We start from the raw sequence: 25,523 nt of genomic DNA, 5'->3' as shown, positions 1-25,523 counted from the left end.
GGAGCCATATGTTTGCCTTTTTGGCTAGAGGCTTTGCAGCGGCCGAGCGCCATGAGATGTTCCCTCTCCGGGAAAGCACAGATCCCCAGTGCTGTAGTGCCTGTAGATAGGGCACCAGGGCACCGTGACGTGCAGCAATAGCTTTCAGGGCTGGGCGCTTCCTTGTGGGAGAAGGAGCCGGACGTTTGCCTTTTCGGCAAGAGGCTCTGCCGCGGCCGAGCGCCATGAGATGTCGCGTCTGTGGGAAAGCACAGATCCCCAGTGCTGTTGTGCCTGTAGAAAGGGCACCAAGGGACCGTGAAGAGCAGCAAGAGCTTTCAGGGCTGGGCCCTTCCTTGTGGGACTAGGAGCCGGACGTTTGCCTTTTCGGCAAGAGGCTCTGCCGCGGCCGAGCGCCATGAGATGTTGCGTCTCTGGGAAAGCACAGATCCCCAGTGCTATTGTGCCTGTAGATAGGGCGCCAAGCGTAGGTGAAGAGCAGCAAGAGCTTTCAGGGCTGGGCCCTTCCTTGTGGGAGAAGGAGCCGGACGTTTGCCTTTTTGGCAAGAGGCTCTGCCATGGCCGAGCGCAATGCGATGTTCCCTCTCCGGGAAAGCACACATCCCCAGTGCTGTTGTGCCTGTAGATAGGGTGACAAGCATAGGTGAAGAGCAACAACAGCTTTCAGGGCTGGGCCCTTCCTTGTGCGACAAGGAGCCATATGTTTGCCTTTTCGGCAAGAGGCTCTGCCGCGGCCGAGCGCCATGAGATGATGCGTCTCTGGGAAAGCACAGATGCCCAGTGCTGTTGTGCCTGTAGATAGGGTGCCAAGCATAGGTGAAGAGCAGCAAGAGCTTTCAGGGCTGGGCCCTTCCTTGTGGGAGAAGGAGCCGGACGTTTGTCTTTTCGGCAAGAGGCTGTGCCGCGGCCGAGCGCCATGAGATGTTGCGTCTCTGGGAAAGCACAGATCCCCAGTGCTGTTGTGCCTGTAGATAGGGCGCCAAGCGTAGGTGAAGAGCAGCAAGAGCTTTCAGGGCTGGGCCCTTCCATATGGGAGCATGAGGCGGACGTTTGCCTTTTCGGCAAGAGGCTCTGCCGCGGACGAGCGCCCTAAGATGTTCTCTCTCCGGGAAAGCACAGATCCCCAGTGCTATTGTGCCTGTGGATAGGGCGCAAGGGCACTCTGAAGAGCAGCAAGAGCTTTCAGGGCTGGGCCCTTCCTTGCGGGAGAAGGAGCTGGACGTTTGCCTTTTCGGCAAGAGACTGTGCCGCGGCCGAGGGCCATGAGATGTCCCGTCTGTGGGAAAGCACATATCCCCAGTGCTGTTGTGCCTTTAGATAGGGCGCCAAGCGTAGGTGAAGAGCAGCAAGAGCTTTCAGGGCTGGGCCCTTCCTTGCGGGAAAAGGAGCCAAAGGTTTGCCTTTTCGGCAAGAGGCTGTGCCGCGGCCGAGCGCCATGAGATGTTGCGTCTCTGGGAAAGCACAGATCCCCAGTGCTGTTGTGCCTGTAGATAGGGCGCCACGGCGCCGTGAAGCGCAGCAACAGCTTTCAGGGCTGGGCCCTTCCTTGTGGGAGAAGGAGCCGGACGTTTGCCTTTTCGGCAAGAGGCTCTGCCACGGCCGAGCGCCATGAGATGTCGCGTCTCTTGGAAAGCACAGATCCCCACTGCTGTTGTGACTGTAGATAGGGCGCCAAGTGTAGGTGAAGAGCAGCAAGCGCTTTCAGGGCTGGGCCCTTCCTTGTGGGATAAGGAGCCATAGGTTTGCCTTTTCGGCAAGAGGCTCTGCCGCGGCCGAGCGCCATGACATGTTCCCTCTCCGGGAAAGCACAGATCCCCAGTGCTGTTGTGCCTGTAGATAGGGCGCCAAGTGACCGTGAAGAGCAGCAAGAGCTTTCAGGGCTGGGCCCTTCCTTGTGGGAGAAGGAGCCATATGTTTGCCTTTTTGGCTAGAGGCTTTGCAGCGGCCGAGCGCCATGAGATGTTCCCTCTCCGGGAAAGCACAGATCCCCAGTGCTGTTGTGCCTGTAGATAGGGCACCAGGGCACCGTGACGTGCAGCAATAGCTTTCAGGGCTGGGCGCTTCCTTGTGGGAGAAGGAGCCGGACGTTTGCCTTTTCGGCAAGAGGCTCTGCCGCGGCCGAGCGCCATGAGATGTCGCGTCTGTGGGAAAGCACAGATCCCCAGTGCTGTTGTGCCTGTAGAAAGGGCACCAAGGGACCGTGAAGAGCAGCAAGAGCTTTCAGGGCTGGGCCCTTCCTTGTGGGACAAGGAGCCGGACGTTTGCCTTTTCGGCAAGAGGCTGTGCCGCGGCCGAGCGCCATGAGATGTTGCGTCTCTGGGAAAGCACAGATCCCCAGTGCTATTGTGCCTGTAGATAGGGCGCCAAGCGTAGGTGAAGAGCAGCAAGAGCTTTCAGGGCTGGGCCCTTCCTTGTGGGAGAAGGAGCCGGACGTTTGCCTTTTCGGCAAGAGGCTCTGCCATGGCCGAGCGCAATGCGATGTTCCCTCTCCGGGAAAGCACACATCCCCAGTGCTGTTGTGCCTGTAGATAGGGTGACAAGCATAGGTGAAGAGCAACAACAGCTTTCAGGGCTGGGCCCTTCCTTGTGGGACAAGGAGCCATATGTTTGCCTTTTCGGCAAGAGGCTCTGCCGCGGCCGAGCGCCATGAGATGATGCGTCTCTGGGAAAGCACAGATGCCCAGTGCTGTTGTGCCTGTAGATAGGGTGCCAAGCATAGGTGAAGAGCAGCAAGAGCTTTCAGGGCTGGGCCCTTCCTTGTGGGAGAAGGAGCCGGACGTTTGCCTTTTCGGCAAGAGGCTGTGCCGCGGCCGAGCGCCATGAGATGTTGCGTCTCTGGGAAAGCACAGATCCCCAGTGCTCTTGTGCCTGTAGATAGGGTGCTAAGCATAGGTGAAGAGCAGGAAGAGCTTTCAGGGCTGGGCCCTTCCTTGTGGGAGAAGGAGCCGGACGTTTGTCTTTTCGGCAAGAGGCTGTGCCGCGGCCGAGCGCCATGAGATGTTGCGTCTCTGGGAAAGCACAGATCCCCAGTGCTGTTGTGCCTGTAGATAGGGCACCAAGTGACCGTGAAGAGCAGCAACAGCTTTCAGGGCTGGGCCCTTGCATATGGGAGCATGAGGCGGACGTTTGCCTTTTCGGCAAGAGGCTCTGCCGCGGACGAGCGCCCTAAGATGTTCTCTCTCCGGGAAAGCACAGATCCCCAGTGCTATTGTGCCTGTGGATAGGGCGCAAGGGCACTCTGAAGAGCAGCAAGAGCTTTCAGGGCTGGGCCCTTCCTTGCGGGAGAAGGAGCTGGACGTTTGCATTTTCGGCAAGAGACTGTGCCGCGGCCGAGGGCCATGAGATGTCGCGTCTGTGGGAAAGCACATATCCCCAGTGCTGTTGTGCCTTTAGATAGGGCGCCAAGCGTAGGTGAAGAGCAGCAAGAGCTTTCAGGGCTGGGCCCTTCCTTGCGGGAAAAGGAGCCAAAGGTTTGCCTTTTCGGCAAGAGGCTCTGCCGCGGCCGAGCGCCATGAGATGTTGCGTCTCTGGGAAAGCACAGATCCCCAGTGCTGTTGTGCCTGTAGATAGGGCGCCACGGCGCCGTGAAGCGCAGAAACAGCTTTCAGGGCTGGGCCCTTCCTTGTGGGAGAAGGAGCCGGACGTTTGCCTTTTCGGCAAGAGGCTCTGCCACGGCCGAGCGCCATGAGATGTCGCGTCTCTGGGAAAGCACAGATCCCCACTGCTGTTGTGCCTGTAGATAGGGCGCCAAGTGTAGGTGAAGAGCAGCAAGCGCTTTCAGGGCTGGGCCCTTCCTTGTGGGATAAGGAGCCATAGGTTTGCCTTTTCGGCAAGAGGCTCTGCCGCGGCCGAGCGCCATGACATGTTCCCTCTCCGGGAAAGCACAGATCCCCAGTGCTGTTGTGCCTGTAGATAGGGCGCCAAGTGACCGTGAAGAGCAGCAAGAGCTTTCAGGGCTGGGCCCTTCCTTGTGGGACAAGGAGCCGGACGTTTGCCTTTTCGGCAAGAGGCTGTGCCGCGGCCGAGCACCATGAGTTGTTGCGTCTCTGGGAAAGCACAGATCCCCAGTGCTCTTGTGCCTGTAGATAGGGTGCTAAGCATAGGTGAAGAGCAGGAAGAGCTTTCAGGGCTGGGCCCTTCCTTGTGGGAGAAGGAGCCGGACGTTTGTCTTTTCGGCAAGAGGCTGTGCCGCGGCCGAGCGCCATGAGATGTTGCGTCTCTGGGAAAGCACAGATCCCCAGTGCTGTTGTGCCTGTAGATAGGGCGCCAAGCGTAGGTGAAGAGCAGCAAGAGCTTTCAGGGCTGGGCCCTTCCATATGGGAGCATGAGGCGGACGTTTGCCTTTTCGGCAAGAGGCTCTGCCGCGGACGAGCGCCCTAAGATGTTCTCTCTCCGGGAAAGCACAGATCCCCAGTGCTATTGTGCCTGTGGATAGGGCGCAAGGGCACTCTGAAGAGCAGCAAGAGCTTTCAGGGCTGGGCCCTTCCTTGCGGGAGAAGGAGCTGGACGTTTGCCTTTTCGGCAAGAGACTGTGCCGCGGCCGAGGGCCATGAGATGTCGCGTCTGCGGGAAAGCACATATCCCCAGTGCTGTTGTGCCTTTAGATAGGGCGCCAAGTGACCGTGAAGAGCAGCAAGAGCTTTCAGGGCTGGGCCCTTCCTTGTGGGAGAAGGAGCCATATGTTTGCCTTTTTGGCTAGAGGCTTTGCAGCGGCCGAGCGCCATGAGATGTTCCCTCTCCGGGAAAGCACAGATCCCCAGTGCTGTTGTGCCTGTAGATAGGGCACCAGGGCACCGTGACGTGCAGCAATAGCTTTCAGGGCTGGGCGCTTCCTTGTGGGAGAAGGAGCCGGACGTTTGCCTTTTCGGCAAGAGGCTCTGCCGCGGCCGAGCGCCATGAGATGTTGCGTCTCTGGGAAAGCACAGATCCCCAGTGCTATTGTGCCTGTAGATAGGGCGCCAAGCGTAGGTGAAGAGCAGCAAGAGCTTTCAGGACTGGGCCCTTCCTTGTGGGAGAAGGAGCCGGACGTTTGCCTTTTCGGCAAGAGGCTCTGCCATGGCCGAGCGCAATGCGATGTTCCCTCTCCGGGAAAGCACACATCCCCAGTGCTGTTGTGCCTGTAGATAGGGTGACAAGCATAGGTGAAGAGCAACAACAGCTTTCAGGGCTGGGCCCTTCCTTGTGGGACAAGGAGCCATAGGTTTGCCTTTTCGGCAAGAGGCTCTGCCGCGGCCGAGCGCCATGAGATGATGCGTCTCTGGGAAAGCACAGATGCCCAGTGCTGTTGTGCCTGTAGATAGGGTGCCAAGCATAGGTGAAGAGCAGCAAGAGCTTTCAGGGCTGGGCCCTTCCTTGTGGGAGAAGGAGCCGGACGTTTGCCTTTTCGGCAAGAGGCTGTGCCGCGGCCGAGCGCCATGAGATGTTGCGTCTCTGGGAAAGCACAGATCCCCAGTGCTCTTGTGCCTGTAGATAGGGTGCTAAGCATAGGTGAAGAGCAGGAAGAGCTTTCAGGGCTGGGCCCTTCCTTGTGGGAGAAGGAGCCGGACGTTTGTCTTTTCGGCAAGAGGCTGTGCCGCGGCCGAGCGCCATGAGATGTTGCGTCTCTGGGAAAGCACAGATCCCCAGTGCTGTTGTGCCTGTAGATAGGGCACCAAGTGACCGTGAAGAGCAGCAACAGCTTTCAGGGCTGGGCCCTTGCATATGGGAGCATGAGGCGGACGTTTGCCTTTTCGGCAAGAGGCTCTGCCGCGGACGAGCGCCCTAAGATGTTCTCTCTCCGGGAAAGCACAGATCCCCAGTGCTATTGTGCCTGTGGATAGGGCGCAAGGGCACTCTGAAGAGCAGCAAGAGCTTTCAGGGCTGGGCCCTTCCTTGCGGGAGAAGGAGCTGGACGTTTGCCTTTTCGGCAAGAGACTGTGCCGCGGCCGAGGGCCATGAGATGTCGCGTCTGTGGGAAAGCACATATCCCCAGTGCTGTTGTGCCTTTAGATAGGGCGCCAAGCGTAGGTGAAGAGCAGCAAGAGCTTTCAGGGCTGGGCCCTTCCTTGCGGGAAAAGGAGCCAAAGGTTTGCCTTTTCGGCAAGAGGCTCTGCCGCGGCCGAGCGCCATGAGATGTTGCGTCTCTGGGAAAGCACAGATCCCCAGTGCTGTTGTGCCTGTAGATAGGGCGCCACGGCGCCGTGAAGCGCAGAAACAGCTTTCAGGGCTGGGCCCTTCCTTGTGGGAGAAGGAGCCGGACGTTTGCCTTTTCGGCAAGAGGCTCTGCCACGGCCGAGCGCCATGAGATGTCGCGTCTCTGGGAAAGCACAGATCCCCACTGCTGTTGTGCCTGTAGATAGGGCGCCAAGTGTAGGTGAAGAGCAGCAAGCGCTTTCAGGGCTGGGCCCTTCCTTGTGGGATAAGGAGCCATAGGTTTGCCTTTTCGGCAAGAGGCTCTGCCGCGGCCGAGCGCCATGACATGTTCCCTCTCCGGGAAAGCACAGATCCCCAGTGCTGTTGTGCCTGTAGATAGGGCGCCAAGTGACCGTGAAGAGCAGCAAGAGCTTTCAGGGCTGGGCCCTTCCTTGTGGGACAAGGAGCCGGACGTTTGCCTTTTCGGCAAGAGGCTGTGCCGCGGCCGAGCACCATGAGTTGTTTCGTCTGTGGGAAAGCACAGATCCCCAGTGCTCTTGTGCCTGTAGATAGGGCGCTAAGCATAGGTGAAGAGCAGGAAGAGAATTCAGGGCTGGGACCTTCCTTGTGGGAGAAGGAGCCGGACGTTTGCCTTTTCGGCAAGAGGCTGTGCCGCGGCCGAGCGCCATGAGATGTTGCGTCTCTGGGAAAGCACAGATCCCCAGTGCTGTTGTGCCTGTAGATAGGGCGCCAAGCGTAGGTGAAGAGCAGCAAGAGCTTTCAGGGCTGGGCCCTTCCTTATGGGAGAATGAGGCGGACGTTTGCCTTTTCGGCAAGAGGCTGTGCCGCGGCCGAGCGCCATGAGATGTTGTGTCTCCGGGAAAGAACAGATCCCCAGTGCTGTTGTGCCGGTGGATAGGGCGCAAGGGCACTGTGAAAAGCAGCAAGAGCTTTCAGGGCTGGGCCCTTCCTTGTGGGAGAAGGAGCCGGACGTTTGCCTTTTCGGCAAGAGGCTCTGCCGCGGCCGAGAGCCATGAGATGTTGCGTCTGTGGGAAAGCACATATCCCCAGTGCTCTTGTGCCTGTAGATAGGGCGCCAAGCGTAGGTGAAGAGCAGCAAGAGCTTTCAGGGCTGGGTCCTTCCTTGTGGGACAAGGAGCCGGATATTTGCCTTTTCGGCAAGAGGCTCTGCCGCGGCCGAGCGCCATGAGATGTGGCGTCTCTGGGAAAGCACAGATCCCCAGTGCTGTTGTGCCTGTAGATAGGGTGCCACGGCGCCGTGAAGCGCAGCAACAGCTTTCAGGGCTGGGCCCTTCCTATTGGGAGAAGGAGCCGGACGTTTGCCTTTTCGGCAAGAGGCTCTGCCATGGCCGAGCGCCATGAGATGTCGCGTCTCTGGGAAAGCACAGATCCCCAGTGCTGTTGTGCCTGTAGATAGGGCGCCAAGTGACCGTGAAGAGCAGGAACAACTTTCAGGGCTGGGACCTTCCTTGTGGGAGAAGGAGCCATATGTTTGCCTTTTCGGCAAGAGACAGTGCTGCGGCCGAGCGCCATGTGATGTCGCGTCTCTGGGAAAGCACAGATCCCCAGTGCTGTTGTGCCTGTAGATAGGGCACCAAGCGTAGGTGAAGAGAAGCAAGAGCTTTCAGGGCTGGGCCCTTCCTTGTGGGAGAAGGAGCCAGAGGTTTGCCTTTTCGGCAAGAGGCTCTGCCATGGCCGAGCGCCATGAGATGTTCCCTCTGCGGATAAGCACAGATCCCCAGTGCTGTTGTGCCTGTAGATAGGGTGCCAAGCATAGGTGAAGAGCAACAAGAGCTTTCAGGGCTGGGCCCTTCCTTGTGGGACAAGGAGCCGGACGTTTGCAGTTTCGGCAAGAGGCTGTGCCGCGGCCAAGCGCCATGAGATGTCTAGTCTGTGGGAAAGCACAGATCCCCAGTGCTGTTGTGCCTGTAGATAGGGAGCCAAGTGACCGTGAAGAGCAGCAAGAGCTTTCAGGGCTGGGCCCTTCCTTGTGGGACAAGGAGCCATAGGTTTGCCTTTTCGGCAAGAGGCTCTGCCGCGGCCGAGCGCCATGAGATGTTCCCTCTCCGGGAAAGCACAGATCCCCAGTGCTGTTGTGCCTGTAGATAGGGCGCCAAGGGACCGTGAAGAGCAGTAACAGCTTTAAGGGCTGGGCCCTTCCTTGTGGGACAAGGAGCCGGACGTTTGCCTTTTCGGCAAGAGGCTCTGCCGCGGCCGAGCACCATGAGATGTTGCGTCTGTGGGAAAGCACAGATCCCCAGTGCTGTTGTGCCTGTAGATAGGGCGCCAAGTGACCATGAAGAGCAGCAAGAGCTTTCAGGGCTGGGCCCTTCCTTGTGGGAGAAGGAGCCGGACGTTTGCCTTTTCGGCAAGAGGCTGTGCCGCAGCCGAGCGCCATGAGATGTTGCGTCTCTGGGAAAGCACAGATACCCAGTGCTATTGTGCCTGTAGATAGGGCACCAAGTGACCGTGAAGAGCAGCAAGAGCTTTCAGGGCTGGGCCCTTCCTTGTGGGACAAGGAGCCGGACGTTTGCCTTTTCGGCAAGAGGCTCTGCCGCGGCCGAGCGCCATGAGATGTTGCGTCTCTGGGAAAGCACAGATCCCCAGTGCTGTTGTGCCTGTAGATAGGGCGCTAAGCATAGGTGAAGAGCAGGAACAGCATTCAGGGCTGGGCCCTTCCTTTCGGGACAAGGAGCCGGACGTTTGCATTTTCGGCAAGAGGCTGTGCCGTGGACGAGCACCATGAGAAGTTGCGTCTCTGGGAAAGCACAGATCCCCAGTGCTCTTGTGCCTGTAGATAGGGCGCTAAGCATAGGTGAAGAGCAGCAAGAGCTTTCAGGGCTGGGCCCTTCCTTGTGGAACAAGGAGCCAGAGGTTTGACTTTTCGGTAAGAGGCTCTGCCATGGCCGAGCGCCATGAGATGTTCCCTCTCCAGGAAAGCATAGATCCCCAGTGCTGTTGTGCCTGTAGATAGGGTGAAAAGCGTAGGTGAAGAGCAACAACAGCTTTCAGGGCTGGGCCCTTCCTTTTGGGACAAGGAGCCGGACGTTTGCCGTTTCGGCAAGAGGCTCTGCCGCGGCCGAGCGCCATGAGATGTCGCGTCTGTGGGAAAGCACACATCCCCAGTGCTGTTGTGCCTGTAGATAGGGCGCCAAGTGACCGTGAAGAGCAGCAAGAGCTTTCAGGGCTGGGCCCTTCCTTGTGGGAGAAGGAGCCATAGGTTTGCCTTTTCGGTAAGAGGCTGTGCCGCGGCCGAGCGCCATGAGATGTTCCCTCTCCGGGAAAGAACAGATCCCCAGTGCTGTTCTGCCTGTAGATAGGGCGCCAGGGCACCGTGACGTGCAGCAATAGCTTTCAGGGCTGGGCCCTTCCTTGTGGGAGAAGGAGCCGGACGTTTGCCTTTTCGGCAAGAGGCTCTGCCGCGGCCGAGCACCATGAGATGTCGCGTCTCTGGGAAAGCACAGATCCCCAGTGCTGTTGTGCCTGTAGATAGGGCGCCAAGTGACCGTGAAGAGCAACAAGAGCTTTCAGGGCTGGGCCCTTCCTTGTGGGACAAGGAGCCGGACGTTTGCCTCTTCGGCAAGAGGCTGTGCCGTGGCCGAGCGCCATGAGATGTCGCGTCTTTGGGAAAGCACACATCCCCAGTGCTGTTGTGCCTGTAGATAGGGTGCTAATCATAGGTGAAGAGCAGGAAGAGAATTCAGGGCTGGGCCCTTCCTTGTGGGACAAGGAGCCGGACGTTTGCCTTTTCGGCAAGAGGCTCTGCCATGGCCGAGCGCCATGAGATGTCGCGTCTCTGGGAAAGCACAGATCCCCAGTGCTGTTGTGCCTGTAGTTAGGGCGCCAAGTGACCGTGAAGAGCAGGAACAACTTTCAGGGCTGGGACCTTCCTTGTGGGAGAAGGAGCCATATGTTTGCCTTTTCGGCAAGAGACTGTGCTGCGGCCGAGCGCCATGTGATGTCGCGTCTCTGGGAAAGCACAGATCCCCAGTGCTGTTGTGCCTGTAGATAGGGCACCAAGCGTAGGTGAAGAGCAGCAAGAGCTTTCAGGGCTGGGCCCTTCCTTGTGGGACAAGGAGCCATAGGTTTGCCTTTTCGGCTAGAGGCTCTGCCGCGGCCGAGCGCCATGAGATGTTCCCTCTCCGGGAAAGCACAGATCCCCAGTGCTGTTGTGCCTGTAGATAGGGCGCCAAGGGACCGTGAAGAGCAGTAACAGCTTTAAGTGCTGGGCCCTTCCTTGTGGGACAAGGAGCCGGACGTTTGCCTTTTCGGCAAGAGGCTATGCCGCGGCCGAGCACCATGAGATGTTGCGTCTCTGGGAAAGCACAGATCCCCAGTGCTGTTGTGCCTGTAGATAGGGCGCCAAGTGACCATGAAGAGCAGCAAGAGCTTTCAGGGCTGGGCCCTTCCTTGTGGGAGAAGGAGCCGGACGTTTGCCTTTTCGGCAAGAGGCTCTGCCGCGGCCGAGCGCCATGAGATGTTGCGTCTCTGGGAAAGCACAGATACCCAGTGCTATTGTGCCTGTAGATAGGGCACCAAGGGACCGTGAAGAGCAGCAACAGCTTTCAGGGCTGGGCCCTTCCTTGTGGGATAAGGAGCCATAGGTTTGCCTTTTCGGCAAGAGGTTGTGCCGCGGCCAAACGCCATGAGATGTCGCGTCTGTGGGAAAGCACAGATCGCCAGTGCTGTTGTGCCTGTAGATAGGGCACCAAGTGACCGTGAAGAGCAGCAAGAGCTTTCAGGACTGGGCCCTTCCTTGTGGGAGAAGGAGCCGGATGTTTGCCTTTTCGGCTAGAGACTGTGCCGCGGCCGAGGGCCATGAGATGTCGCGTCTGTGGGAAAGCACAGATCCCCAGTGCTGTTGTGCCTGTAGATAGGGCACCAAGGGACCGTGAAGAGCAGCAAGAGCTTTCAGGGCTGGGCCCTTCCTATTGGGAGAAGGAGCCGGATGTTTGCCTTTTCGGCAAGAGACTGTGCCGCGGCCGAGGGCCATGAGATGTTGCGTCTCTGGGAAAGCACAGATCCCCAGTGCTGTTGTGCCGGTGGATAGGGTGACAAGTATAGGTGAAGAGCAACAACAGCTTTCAGGGCTGGGCCCTTCCTTGTGGGACAAGGAGCCATAGGTTTGCCTTTTCGGCAAGAGGCTCTGCCGTGGCCGAGCGCCATGAGATGTTGTCGTGGTTTAACCCCAGCCAGCAACTAAACACCACGCAGCCGCTCACTCACTCCCCCCCACCCAGTGGGATGGGGGAGAAAATCGGGAGAAGAAGCAAAACCCGTGGGTTGAGATAAGAATGGTTTAATAGAACAGAAAAGAAGAAACTAATAATGATAATGATAACACTAATAAAATGACAACAGCAATAATGAAAGGATTGGAATGTACAAATGATACGCAGTGCAATTGCTCACCACCCGCCGACCGACACCCAGCCAGTCCCCCGAGCGGCGAATCCCTGCCCCCCACTTCCCCGTTTCTGTACTGGATGGGACGTCACATGGTATGGAATACACCGTTGGCCAGTTTGGGTCAGGTGCCCTGGCTGTGTCCTGTGCCAACTTCTTGTGCCCCTCCAGCTTTCTCACTGGCTGGGCATGAGAAGCTGAAAAATCCTTGACATTAGCCCAAACACTACTGAGCAACAACTGAAAACATCAGTGTTATCAACATTCTTCGCTCTGAACTCAAAACATAGCACTGTACCAGCTACTAGGAAGACAGTCAACTCTATCCCAGCTGAAACCAGGACAGATGTTGCGTCTCTGGGAAAGCACAGATCCCCAGTGCTGTTGTGCCTGTAGATAGGGCGCCAAGTGACCGTGAAGAGCAGCAAGAGCTTTCAGGGCTGGGCCCTTCCTTGTGGGACAAGGAGCCGGACGTTTGCCTTTTCGGCAAGAGGCTCTGCCGCGGCCGAGCGCCATGAGATGTTGCGTCTCTGGGAAAGCACAGATCCCCAGTGCTGTTGTGCCTGTAGATAGGGCGCCAAGTGACCGTGAAGAGCAGCAAGAGCTTTCAGGGCTGGGCCCTTCCTTGTGGGACAAGGAGCCGGACGTTTGCCTTTTCGGCAAGAGGCTGTGCCGCGGCCGAGCACCATGAGTTGTTTCGTCTGTGGGAAAGCACAGATCCCCAGTGCTCTTGTGCCTGTAGATAGGGCGCTAAGCATAGGTGAAGAGCAGGAAGAGAATTCAGGGCTGGGACCTTCCTTGTGGGAGAAGGAGCCGGACGTTTGCCTTTTCGGCAAGAGGCTGTGCCGCGGCCGAGCGCCATGAGATGTTGCGTCTCTGGGAAAGCACAGATCCCCAGTGCTGTTGTGCCTGTAGATAGGGCGCCAAGCGTAGGTGAAGAGCAGCAAGAGCTTTCAGGGCTGGGCCCTTCCTTATGGGAGAATGAGGCGGACGTTTGCCTTTTCGGCAAGAGGCTGTGCCGCGGCCGAGCGCCATGAGATGTTGTGTCTCCGGGAAAGAACAGATCCCCAGTGCTGTTGTGCCGGTGGATAGGGCGCAAGGGCACTGTGAAAAGCAGCAAGAGCTTTCAGGGCTGGGCCCTTCCTTGTGGGAGAAGGAGCCGGACGTTTGCCTTTTCGGCAAGAGGCTCTGCCGCGGCCGAGAGCCATGAGATGTTGCGTCTGTGGGAAAGCACATATCCCCAGTGCTCTTGTGCCTGTAGATAGGGCGCCAAGCGTAGGTGAAGAGCAGCAAGAGCTTTCAGGGCTGGGTCCTTCCTTGTGGGACAAGGAGCCGGATATTTGCCTTTTCGGCAAGAGGCTCTGCCGCGGCCGAGCGCCATGAGATGTGGCGTCTCTGGGAAAGCACAGATCCCCAGTGCTGTTGTGCCTGTAGATAGGGTGCCACGGCGCCGTGAAGCGCAGCAACAGCTTTCAGGGCTGGGCCCTTCCTATTGGGAGAAGGAGCCGGACGTTTGCCTTTTCGGCAAGAGGCTCTGCCATGGCCGAGCGCCATGAGATGTCGCGTCTCTGGGAAAGCACAGATCCCCAGTGCTGTTGTGCCTGTAGATAGGGCGCCAAGTGACCGTGAAGAGCAGGAACAACTTTCAGGGCTGGGACCTTCCTTGTGGGAGAAGGAGCCATATGTTTGCCTTTTCGGCAAGAGACAGTGCTGCGGCCGAGCGCCATGTGATGTCGCGTCTCTGGGAAAGCACAGATCCCCAGTGCTGTTGTGCCTGTAGATAGGGCACCAAGCGTAGGTGAAGAGAAGCAAGAGCTTTCAGGGCTGGGCCCTTCCTTGTGGGAGAAGGAGCCAGAGGTTTGCCTTTTCGGCAAGAGGCTCTGCCATGGCCGAGCGCCATGAGATGTTCCCTCTGCGGATAAGCACAGATCCCCAGTGCTGTTGTGCCTGTAGATAGGGTGCCAAGCATAGGTGAAGAGCAACAAGAGCTTTCAGGGCTGGGCCCTTCCTTGTGGGACAAGGAGCCGGACGTTTGCAGTTTCGGCAAGAGGCTGTGCCGCGGCCAAGCGCCATGAGATGTCTAGTCTGTGGGAAAGCACAGATCCCCAGTGCTGTTGTGCCTGTAGATAGGGAGCCAAGTGACCGTGAAGAGCAGCAAGAGCTTTCAGGGCTGGGCCCTTCCTTGTGGGACAAGGAGCCATAGGTTTGCCTTTTCGGCAAGAGGCTCTGCCGCGGCCGAGCGCCATGAGATGTTCCCTCTCCGGGAAAGCACAGATCCCCAGTGCTGTTGTGCCTGTAGATAGGGCGCCAAGGGACCGTGAAGAGCAGTAACAGCTTTAAGGGCTGGGCCCTTCCTTGTGGGACAAGGAGCCGGACGTTTGCCTTTTCGGCAAGAGGCTCTGCCGCGGCCGAGCACCATGAGATGTTGCGTCTGTGGGAAAGCACAGATCCCCAGTGCTGTTGTGCCTGTAGATAGGGCGCCAAGTGACCATGAAGAGCAGCAAGAGCTTTCAGGGCTGGGCCCTTCCTTGTGGGAGAAGGAGCCGGACGTTTGCCTTTTCGGCAAGAGGCTGTGCCGCAGCCGAGCGCCATGAGATGTTGCGTCTCTGGGAAAGCACAGATACCCAGTGCTATTGTGCCTGTAGATAGGGCACCAAGTGACCGTGAAGAGCAGCAAGAGCTTTCAGGGCTGGGCCCTTCCTTGTGGGACAAGGAGCCGGACGTTTGCCTTTTCGGCAAGAGGCTCTGCCGCGGCCGAGCGCCATGAGATGTTGCGTCTCTGGGAAAGCACAGATCCCCAGTGCTGTTGTGCCTGTAGATAGGGCGCTAAGCATAGGTGAAGAGCAGGAACAGCATTCAGGGCTGGGCCCTTCCTTTCGGGACAAGGAGCCGGACGTTTGCATTTTCGGCAAGAGGCTGTGCCGTGGACGAGCACCATGAGAAGTTGCGTCTCTGGGAAAGCACAGATCCCCAGTGCTCTTGTGCCTGTAGATAGGGCGCTAAGCATAGGTGAAGAGCAGCAAGAGCTTTCACGGCTGGGCCCTTCCTTGTGGAACAAGGAGCCAGAGGTTTGACTTTTCGGTAAGAGGCTCTGCCATGGCCGAGCGCCATGAGATGTTCCCTCTCCAGGAAAGCATAGATCCCCAGTGCTGTTGTGCCTGTAGATAGGGTGAAAAGCGTAGGTGAAGAGCAACAACAGCTTTCAGGGCTGGGCCCTTCCTTTTGGGACAAGGAGCCGGACGTTTGCCGTTTCGGCAAGAGGCTCTGCCGCGGCCGAGCGCCATGAGATGTCGCGTCTGTGGGAAAGCACACATCCCCAGTGCTGTTGTGCCTGTAGATAGGGCGCCAAGTGACCGTGAAGAGCAGCAAGAGCTTTCAGGGCTGGGCCCTTCCTTGTGGGAGAAGGAGCCATAGGTTTGCCTTTTCGGTAAGAGGCTGTGCCGCGGCCGAGCGCCATGAGATGTTCCCTCTCCGGGAAAGAACAGATCCCCAGTGCTGTTCTGCCTGTAGATAGGGCGCCAGGGCACCGTGACGTGCAGCAATAGCTTTCAGGGCTGGGCCCTTCCTTGTGGGAGAAGGAGCCGGACGTTTGCCTTTTCGGCAAGAGGCTCTGCCGCGGCCGAGCACCATGAGATGTCGCGTCTCTGGGAAAGCACAGATCCCCAGTGCTGTTGTGCCTGTAGATAGGGCGCCAAGTGACCGTGAAGAGCAACAAGAGCTTTCAGGGCTGGGCCCTTCCTTGTGGGACAAGGAGCCGGACGTTTGCCTCTTCGGCAAGAGGCTGTGCCGTGGCCGAGCGCCATGAGATGTCGCGTCTTTGGGAAAGCACACATCCCCAGTGCTGTTGTGCCTGTAGATAGGGTGCTAATCATAGGTGAAGAGCAGGAAGAGAATTCAGGGCTGGGCCCTTCCTTGTGGGACAAGGAGCCGGACGTTTGCCTTTTCGGCAAGAGGCTCTGCCATGGCCGAGCGCCATGAGATGTCGCGTCTCTGGGAAAGCACAGATCCCCAGTGCTGTTGTGCCTGTAGTTAGGGCGCCAAGTGACCGTGAAGAGCAGGAACAACTTTCAGGGCTGGGACCTTCCTTGTGGGAGAAGGAGCCATATGTTTGCCTTTTCGGCAAGAGACTGTGCTGCGGCCGAGCGTCATGTGATGTCGCGTCTCTGGGAAAGCACAGATCCCCAGTGCTGTTGTGCCTGTAGATAGGGCACCAAGCGTAGGTGAAGAGCAGCAAGAGCTTTCAGGGCTGGGCCCTTCCTTGTGGGACAAGGAGCCATAGGTTTGCCTTTTCGGCTAGAGGCTCTGCCGCGGCCGAGCGCCATGAGATGTTCCCTCTCCGGGAAAGCACAGATCCCCAGTGCTGTTGTGCCTGTAGATAGGGCGCCAAGGGACCGTGAAGAGCAGTAACAGCTTTAAGTGCTGGGCCCTTCCTTGTGGGACAAGGAGCCGGACGTTTGCCTTTTCGGCAAGAGGCTATGCCGCGGCCGAGCACCATGAGATGTTGCGTCTCTGGGAAAGCACAGATCCCCAGTGCTGTTGTGCCTGTAGATAGGGCGCCAAGTGACCATGAAGAGCAGCAAGAGCTTTCAGGGCTGGGCCCTTCCTTGTGGGAGAAGGAGCCGGACGTTTGCCTTTTCGGCAAGAGGCTCTGCCGCGGCCGAGCGCCATGAGATGTTGCGTCTCTGGGAAAGCACAGATACCCAGTGCTATTGTGCCTGTAGATAGGGCACCAAGGGACCGTGAAGAGCAGCAACAGCTTTCAGGGCTGGGCCCTTCCTTGTGGGAGAAGGAGACGGACGTTTGCCTTTTCGGCAAGAGGTTGTGCCGCGGCCAAACGCCATGAGATGTCGCGTCTGTGGGAAAGCACAGATCGCCAGTGCTGTTGTGCCTGTAGATAGGGCACCAAGTGACCGTGAAGAGCAGCAAGAGCTTTCAGGACTGGGCCCTTCCTTGTGGGAGAAGGAGCCGGATGTTTGCCTTTTCGGCTAGAGACTGTGCCGCGGCCGAGGGCCATGAGATGTCGCGTCTGTGGGAAAGCACAGATCCCCAGTGCTGTTGTGCCTGTAGATAGGGCACCAAGGGACCGTGAAGAGCAGCAAGAGCTTTCAGGGCTGGGCCCTTCCTATTGGGAGAAGGAGCCGGATGTTTGCCTTTTCGGCAAGAGACTGTGCCGCGGCCGAGGGCCATGAGATGTTGCGTCTCTGGGAAAGCACAGATCCCCAGTGCTGTTGTGCCGGTGGATAGGGTGACAAGTATAGGTGAAGAGCAACAACAGCTTTCAGGGCTGGGCCCTTCCTTGTGGGACAAGGAGCCATAGGTTTGCCTTTTCGGCAAGAGGCTCTGCCGTGGCCGAGCGCCATGAGATGTTGTCGTGGTTTAACCCCAGCCAGCAACTAAACACCACGCAGCCGCTCACTCACTCCCCCCCACCCAGTGGGATGGGGGAGAAAATCGGGAGAAGAAGCAAAACCCGTGGGTTGAGATAAGAACGGTTTAATAGAACAGAAAAGAAGAAACTAATAATGATAATGATAACACTAATAAAATGACAACAGCAATAATGAAAGGATTGGAATGTACAAATGATACGCAGTGCAATTGCTCACCACCCGCCGACCGACACCCAGCCAGTCCCCCGAGCGGCGAATCCCTGCCCCCCACTTCCCCGTTTCTGTACTGGATGGGACGTCACATGGTATGGAATACACCGTTGGCCAGTTTGGGTCAGGTGCCCTGGCTGTGTCCTGTGCCAACTTCTTGTGCCCCTCCAGCTTTCTCACTGGCTGGGCATGAGAAGCTGAAAAATCCTTGACATTAGCCCAAACACTACTGAGCAACAACTGAAAACATCAGTGTTATCAACATTCTTCGCTCTGAACTCAAAACATAGCACTGTACCAGCTACTAGGAAGACAGTCAACTCTATCCCAGCTGAAACCAGGACAGATGTTGCGTCTCTGGGAAAGCACAGATCCCCAGTGCTGTTGTGCCTGTAGATAGGGCGCCAAGTGACCGTGAAGAGCAGCAAGAGCTTTCAGGGCTGGGCCCTTCCTTGTGGGACAAGGAGCCGGACGTTTGCCTTTTCGGCAAGAGGCTCTGCCGCGGCCGAGCGCCATGAGATGTTGCGTCTCTGGGAAAGCACAGATCCCCAGTGCTGTTGTGCCTGTAGATACGGTGCCAAGCATAGGTGAAGAGCAGCAAGAGCTTTCAGGGCTGGGCCCTTCCTTGTTGGAGAAGGAGCCATAGGTTTGCCTTTTCGGCAAGAGGCTGTGCCGCGGCCAAACGCCATGAGATGTCGCGTCTGTGGGAAAGCACAGATCCCCAGTGCTGTTGTGCCTGTAGATAGGGCACCAAGTGACCGTGAAGAACAGCAAGAGCTTTCAGGCCTGGGCCCTTCCTTTCGGGACAAGGAGCCGGACGTTTGCCTTTTCGGCAAGAGGCTCTGCCGCGGCCGAGCACCATGAGATGTTGCGTCTCTGGGAAAGCACAGATCCCCAGTGCTCTTGTGCCTGTAGATAGGGCGCTAAGCATAGGTGAAGAGCAGCAAGAGCTTTCAGGGCTGGGCCCTTCCTTGTGGAACAAGGAGCCAGAGGTTTGACTTTTTGGTAAGAGGCTCTGCCATGGCCGAGCGCCATGAGATGTTCCCTCTCCAGGAAAGCATAGATCCCCAGTGCTGTTGTGCCTGTAGATAGGGCGCCAGGGCACCGTGACGTGCAGCAATAGCTTTCAGGGCTGGGCCCTTCCTTGTGGGACAAGGAGCCGGACGTTTGCCTTTTCGGCAAGAGGCTGTGCCGCGGCCGAGCACCATGAGATGTCGCGTCTCTGGGAAAGCACAGATCCCCAGTGCTGTTGTGCCTGTAGATAGGGCGCCAAGTGACCGTGAAGAGCAACAAGAGCTTTCAGGGCTGGGCCCTTCCTTGTGGGACAAGGAGCCGGACGTTTGCCTCTTCGGCAAGAGGCTGTGCCGTGGCCGAGCGCCATGAGATGTCGCGTCTTTGGGAAAGCACACATCCCCAGTGCTGTTGTGCCTGTAGATAGGGCGCCAAGCATAGGTGAAGAGCAGGAACAGCTTTCAGGGCTGGGCCCTTCCTTGTGGGAGAAGGAGCCGGACGTTTGCCTTTTCGGCAAGAGGCTCTGCCGCGGCCGAGCACCATAGATGTCGCGTCTCTGGGAAAGCACAGATCCCCAGTGCTGTTGTGCCTGTAGATAGGGTGCCAAGTGACCGTGAAGAGCAGCAAGAGCTTTCAGGGCTGGGCCCTTCCTTGTGGGAGAAGGAGCCGGACGTTTGCCTTTTCGGCTAGAGGCTCTGCCGCGGCCGAGCGCCATGAGATGTTCCCTCTCCGGGAAAGAACAGATCCCCAGTGCTGTTCTGCCTGTAGATAGGGCACCAGGGCACCGTGACGTGCAGCAATAGCTTTCAGGGCTGGGCCCTTCCTTGTGGGAGAAGGAGCCGGACATTTGCCTTTATGGCAAGAGGCTCTGCCGCGGCCGAGCGGCATGAGATGTTGCTTCTCTGGGAAAGCACAGATCCCCAGTGCTGTTGTGCCTGTAGATAGGGCGCTAAGCATATTTGAAGAGCAGGAAAAGAATCCAGGGCTGGGACCTTCCTTGTGGGAGAAGGAGGCGGACGTTTGCCTTTTCGGCAAGAGACTGTGCTGCGGCCGAGCGCCATGAGATGTTCTCTATCCGGGAAAGCACAGATCCCCAGTGCTGTTGTGCCTGTGGATAGGGCGCAAGGGCACCGTGAAGAGCAGCAAGAGCTTTCAGGGCTGGGCCCTTCTTTTCGGGAGAAGGAGCTGGACGTTTGCCTTTTCGGCAAGAGGCTCTGCCGCGGCCGAGCGCCATGAGATGTTGCGTCTCTGGGAAAGCACAGATCCCCAGTGCTGTTGTGCCTGTAGATAGGGAGCCAAGCGTAGGTGCAGAGCAGCAAGAGCTTTCAGGGCTGGGCCCTTCCTTGTGGGAGAAGGAGCCGGACGTTTGCCTTTTCGGCAAGAGACTCTGCCACGGCCGAGCACCATGAGATGTTGCGTCTCTGGGAAAGCACAGATCCCCAGTGCTGTTGTTCCTGTAGATAGGGCGCCAAGTGACCGTGAAGAGCAGCAAGAGCTTTCAGGGCTGGGCCCTTCCTTGTGGGACAAGGAGCCGGACGTTTGCCTTTTCAGCAAGAGGCTATGCCGCGGCCGAGCACCATGAGATGTTGCGTCTCTGGGAAAGCACAGATCCCCAGTGCTGTTGTGCCTGTAGATAGGGCGCCAAGTGACCGTGAAGAGCAGCAAGAGCTTTCAGGGCTGGGCCCTTCCTTGTGGGACAAGGAGCCGGACGTTTGCCTTTTCAGCAAGAGGCTGTGCCGAGGCTGAGCGCCATGAGATGTTGCGTCTCTGGGAAAGCACAGATCTCCAGTGCTGTTGTGCCTGTAGATAGGGCGCCAAGCGTAGGAGAAGAGCAGGAACAGCTTTCAGGGCTGGGACCTTCCTTGTGGGAGAAGGAGCCGGACGTTTGCCGTTTCGGCAAGAGGCTCTGCCGCGGCCGAGCGCCATGAGATGTCGCGTCTGTGGGAAAGCACACATCCCCAGTGCAGTTGTGCCTGTAGATAGGGCGCCAAGGGACCGTGAAGAGCAGCAAGAGCTTTCAGGGCTGGGCCCTTCCTTGTGGGAGAAGGAGCCATATGTTTGCCTTTTCGGCTAGAGGCTCTGCCGCGGCCAAACGCCATGAGATGTCGCGTCTGTGGGAAAGCACAGATCCCCAGTGCTGTTGTGCCTGTAGATAGGGCACCAGGGCACCGTGACGTGCAGCAATATCTTTCAGGGCTGGGCCCTTCCTTGTGGGACAAGGAGCCGGACGTTTGCCTTTTCGGCAAGAGGCTCTGCCGCGGCCGAGCGACATGAGATGCCGCGTCTGTGGGAAAGCACAGATCCCCAGTGCTGTTGTGCCTGTAGAAAGGGCACCGAGGGACCGTGAAGAGCAGCAAGAGCTTTCAGGGCTGGGCCCTTCCTTGTGGGACAAGGAGCCGGACGTTTGCCTTTTCGGCAAGAGGCTCTGCCGCGGCCGAGCGCCATGAGATGTTGCGTCTCTGGGAAAGCACAGATCCCCAGTGCTATTGTGCCTGTAGATAGGGCGCCAAGCGTAGGTGAAGAGCAGCAAGAGCTTTCAGGGCTGGGCCCTTCCTTGTGGGACAAGGAGCTGGACGTTTGCCTTTTCGGCAAGAGGCTCTGCCATGGCCGAGCGCAATGCGATGTTCCCTCTCCGGGAAAGCACACATCCCCAGTGCTGTTGTGCCTGTAGATAGGGTGACAAGCATAGGTGAAGAGCAACAACAGCTTTCAGGGCTGGGCCCTTCCTTGTGGGACAAGGAGCCGGATGTTTGCCTTTTCGGCAAGAGGCTGTGCCGTGGCCGAGCGCCATGAGATGTTGCGTCTGTGGGAAAGCACAGATCCCCAGTGCTGTTGTGCCTGTAGATAGGGCGCCAAGCGTAGGTGAAGAGCAGCAAGAGCTTTCAGTGCTGGGCCCTTCCATATGGGAGCATGAGGCGGAGGTTTGCCTTTTCGGCAAGAGGCTCTGCCGCGGCCGAGCGCCCTAAGATGTTCTCTCTCCGGGAAAGCACAGATCCCCAGTGCTGTTGTGCCTGTGGATAGGGCGCAAGGGCACTCTGAAGAGCAGCAAGAGCTTTCAGGGCTGGGCCCTTCCTTGCGGGAGAAGGAGCTGGACGTTTACCTTTTCGGCAAGAGGCTGTGCCGCGGCCGAGCGCCATGAGATGTTGCGTCTCTGGGAAAGCACAGATCCCCAGTGCTGTTGTGCCTGTAGATAGGGCGCCACGGCACCGTGAAGCGCAGAAACAGCTTTCAGGGCTGGGCCCTTCCTTGTGGGAGAAGAAGCCGGACGTTTGCCTTTTCGGCAAGAGGCTCTGCCGCGGCCGAGCGCCATGAGATGTCGCGTCTCTGGGAAAGCACAGATCCCCACTGCTGTTGTGCCTGTAGATAGGGCGCCAAGTGACCGTGAAGAGCAGCAAGAGCTTTCAGGGCTGGGCCCTTCCTTGTGGGACAAGGAGCCGGACGTTTGCCTTTTCGGCAAGAGGCTGTGCCGCGGCCGAGCGCCATGAGTTGTTGCATCTGTGGGAAAGCACAGATCCCCAGTGCTCTTGTGCCTGTAGATAGGGCGCTAAGCATAGGTGAAGAGCAGGAAGAGAATTCAGGGCTGGGACCTTCCTTGTGGGAGAAGGAGCCGGACGTTTGCCTTTTCGGCAAGAGAATGTGCCGCGGCCGAGCGCCATGAGATGTTGCGTCTCTGGGAAAGCACAGATCCCCAGTGCTGTTGTGCCTGTAGATAGGGCGCCAAGCGTAGGTGAAGAGCAGCAAGAGCTTTCAGGGCTGGGCCCTTCCTATTGGGAGAAGGAGCCGGACGTTTGCCTTTTCGGCAAGAGGCTGTGCCGCGGCCGAGCGCCATGAGATGTTGCGTCTCTGGGAAAGCACAGATTCCCAGTGCTGTTGTGCCTGTAGATAAGGCGCCAAGCGTAGGAGAAGAGCAGGAACAGCTTTCAGGGCTGGGACCTTCCTTGTGGGAGAAGGAGCCGGACGTTTGCCGTTTCGGCAAGAGGCTCTGCCGCGGCCGAGCGCCATGAGATGTCGCGTCTGTGGGAAAGCACACATCCCCAGTGCAGTTGTGCCTGTAGATAGGGCACCAAGGGACCATGAAGAGCAGCAAGAGCTTTCAGGGCTGGGCCCTTCCTTGTGGGAGAAGGAGCCATATGTTTACCTTTTCGGCTAGAGGCTCTGCCGCGGCCGAGCGCCATGAGATGTTCCCTCTCCGGGAAAGCACAGATCCCCAGTGCTGTTGTGCCTGTAGATAGGGCACCAGGGCACCGTGACGTGCAGCAATAGCTTTCAGGGCTGGGCCCTTCCTTGTGGGACAAGGAGCCGGACGTTTGCCTTTTCGGCAAGAGGCTCTGCCGCGGCCGAGCGCCATGAGATGTCGCGTCTCTGGGAAAGCACAGATCCCCACTGCTGTTGTGCCTGTAGATAGGGCGCCAAGTGACCGTGAAGAGCAGCAAGAGCTTTCAGGGCTGGGCCCTTCCTTGTGGGACAAGGAGCCGGACGTTTGCCTTTTCGGCAAGAGGCTGTGCCGCGGCCGAGCGCCATGAGTTGTTGCATCTGTGGGAAAGCACAGATCCCCAGTGCTCTTGTGCCTGTAGATAGGGCGCTAAGCATAGGTGAAGAGCAGGAAGAGAATTCAGGGCTGGGACCTTCCTTGTGGGAGAAGGAGCCGGACGTTTGCCTTTTCGGCAAGATGCTGTGCCGCGGCCGAGCGCCATGAGATGTTGCGTCTCTGGGAAAGCACAGATCCCCAGTGCTGTTGTGCCTGTAGATAGGGCGCCAAGCGTAGGTGAAGAGCAGCAAGAGCTTTCAGGGCTGGGCCCTTCCTATTGGGAGAAGGAGCCGGACGTTTGCCTTTTCGGCAAGAGGCTGTGCCGCGGCCGAGCGCCATGAGATGTTGCGTCTCTGGGAAAGCACAGATTCCCAGTGCTGTTGTGCCTGTAGATAAGGCGCCAAGCGTAGGAGAAGAGCAGGAACAGCTTTCAGGGCTGGGACCTTCCTTGTGGGAGAAGGAGCCGGACGTTTGCCGTTTCGGCAAGAGGCTCTGCCGCGGCCGAGCGCCATGAGATGTCGCGTCTGTGGGAAAGCACACATCCCCAGTGCAGTTGTGCCTGTAGATAGGGCACCAAGGGACCGTGAAGAGCAGCAAGAGCTTTCAGGGCTGGGCCCTTCCTTGTGGGAGAAGGAGCCATATGTTTACCTTTTCGGCTAGAGGCTCTGCCGCGGCCGAGCGCCATGAGATGTTCCCTCTCCGGGAAAGCACAGATCCCCAGTGCTGTTGTGCCTGTAGATAGGGCACCAGGGCACCGTGACGTGCAGCAATAGCTTTCAGGGCTGGGCCCTTCCTTGTGGGACAAGGAGCCGGACGTTTGCCTTTTCGGCAAGAGGCTCTGCCGCGGCCGAGCGCCATGAGATGCCGCGTCTGTGGGAAAGCACAGATCCCCAGTGCTGTTGTGCCTGTAGAAAGGGCACCGAGGGACCGTGAAGAGCAGCAAGAGCTTTCAGGGCTGGGCCCTTCCTTGTGGGACAAGGAGCCGGACGTTTGCCTTTTCGGCAAGAGGCTCTGCCGCGGCCGAGCGCCATGAGATGTTGCGTCTCTGGGAAAGCACAGATCCCCAGTGCTATTGTGCCTGTAGATAGGGCGCCAAGCGTAGGTGAAGAGCAGCAAGAGCTTTCAGGGCTGGGCCCTTCCTTGTGGGACAAGGAGCTGGACGTTTGCCTTTTCGGCAAGAGGCTCTGCCATGGCCGAGCGCAATGCGATGTTCCCTCTCCGGGAAAGCACACATCCCCAGTGCTGTTGTGCCTGTAGATAGGGTGACAAGCATAGGTGAAGAGCAACAACAGCTTTAAGGGCTGGGCCCTTCCTTGTGGGAGAAGGAGCCAGACGTTTGCCTTTTCGGCAAGAGGCTCTGCCGCGGCCGAGCGCCATGAGATGTTTCGTCTCTGGGAAAGCACAGATGCCCAGTGCTGTTGTGCCTGTAGATAGGGTGCCAAGCATAGGTGAAGAGCAGCAAGAGCTTTCAGGGCTGGGCCCTTCCTTGCGGGAGAAGGAGCTGGACGTTTGCCTTTTCGGCAAGAGGCTCTGCCGCGGCCGAGCGCCATGAGATGTCGCGTCTGTGGGAAAGCACAGATCCCCAGTGCTGTTGTGCCTGTAGATAGGGCGCCACGGCACCGTGAAGCGCAGAAACAGCTTTCAGGGCTGGGCCCTTCCTTGTGGGAGAAGGAGCCGGACGTTTACCTTTTCGGCAAGAGGCTCTGCCGCGGCCGAGCGCCATGAGATGTTGCGTCTCTGGGAAAGCACAGATCCCCACTGCTGTTGTGCCTGTAGTTAGGGCGCCAAGTGTAGGTGTAGAGCAGCAAGAGGTTTCAGGGCTGGGCCCTTCCTTGTGGGACAAGGAGCCATAGGTTTGCCTTTTCGGCAAGAGGCTCTGCCGCGGCCGAGCACCATGAGATGTTGCGTCTCTGGGAAAGCACAGATCCCCAGTGCTGTTGTGCCTGTAGATAGGGCGCCAAGTGACCGTGAACAGCAGCAAGAGCTTTCAGGGCTGGGCCTTTCCTTGTGGGAGAAGGAGCCGGACGTTTGCCTTTTCGGCAAGAGGCTGTGCCGCGGCCGAGCGCCATGAGTTGTTGCGTCTGTGGGAAAGCACAGATCCCCAGTGCTCTTGTGCCTGTAGATAGCGCGCTAAGCATAGGTGAAGAGCAGGAAGAGAATTCAGGGCTGGGACCTTCCTTGTGGGAGAAGGAGCCGGACGTTTGCCTTTTCGGCAAGAGAATGTGCCGCGGCCGAGCGCCATGAGATGTTGCGTCTCTGGGAAAGCACAGATCGCCAGTGCTGTTGTGCCTGTAGATAGGGCGCCACGCGTAGGTGAAGAGCAGCAAGAGCTTTCAGGGCTGGGCCCTTCCTTGTGGGAGAAGGAGCCGGACGTTTGCCTTTTCGGCAAGAGGCTCTGCCGCGGCCGAGCGCCATGAGATGCCGCGTCTGTGGGAAAGCACAGATCCCCAGTGCTGTTGTGCCTGTAGAAAGGGCACCGAGGGACCGTGAAGAGCAGCAAGAGCTTTCAGGGCTGGGCCCTTCCTTGTGGGACAAGGAGCTGGACGTTTGCCTTTTCGGCAAGAGGCTCTGCCATGACCGAGCGCAATGCGATGTTCCCTCTCCGGGAAAGCACACATCCCCAGTGCTGTTGTGCCTGTAGATAGGGTGACAAGCATAGGTGAAGAGCAACAACAGCTTTCAGGGCTGGGCCCTTCCTTGTGGGAGAAGGAGCCAGACGTTTGCCTTTTCGGCAAGAGGCTCTGCCGCGGCCGAGCGCCATGAGATGTTTCGTCTCTGGGAAAGCACAGATGCCCAGTGCTGTTGTGCCTGTAGATAGGGTGCCAAGCATAGGTGAAGAGCAGCAA

The sequence above is a fragment of the Harpia harpyja genome, chromosome 2, assembly GCF_026419915.1.
Source record: "Harpia harpyja isolate bHarHar1 chromosome 2, bHarHar1 primary haplotype, whole genome shotgun sequence".
NCBI classification, from domain to species: domain Eukaryota; kingdom Metazoa; phylum Chordata; class Aves; order Accipitriformes; family Accipitridae; genus Harpia; species Harpia harpyja.
This window is presented reverse-complemented; position numbering follows the sequence as displayed.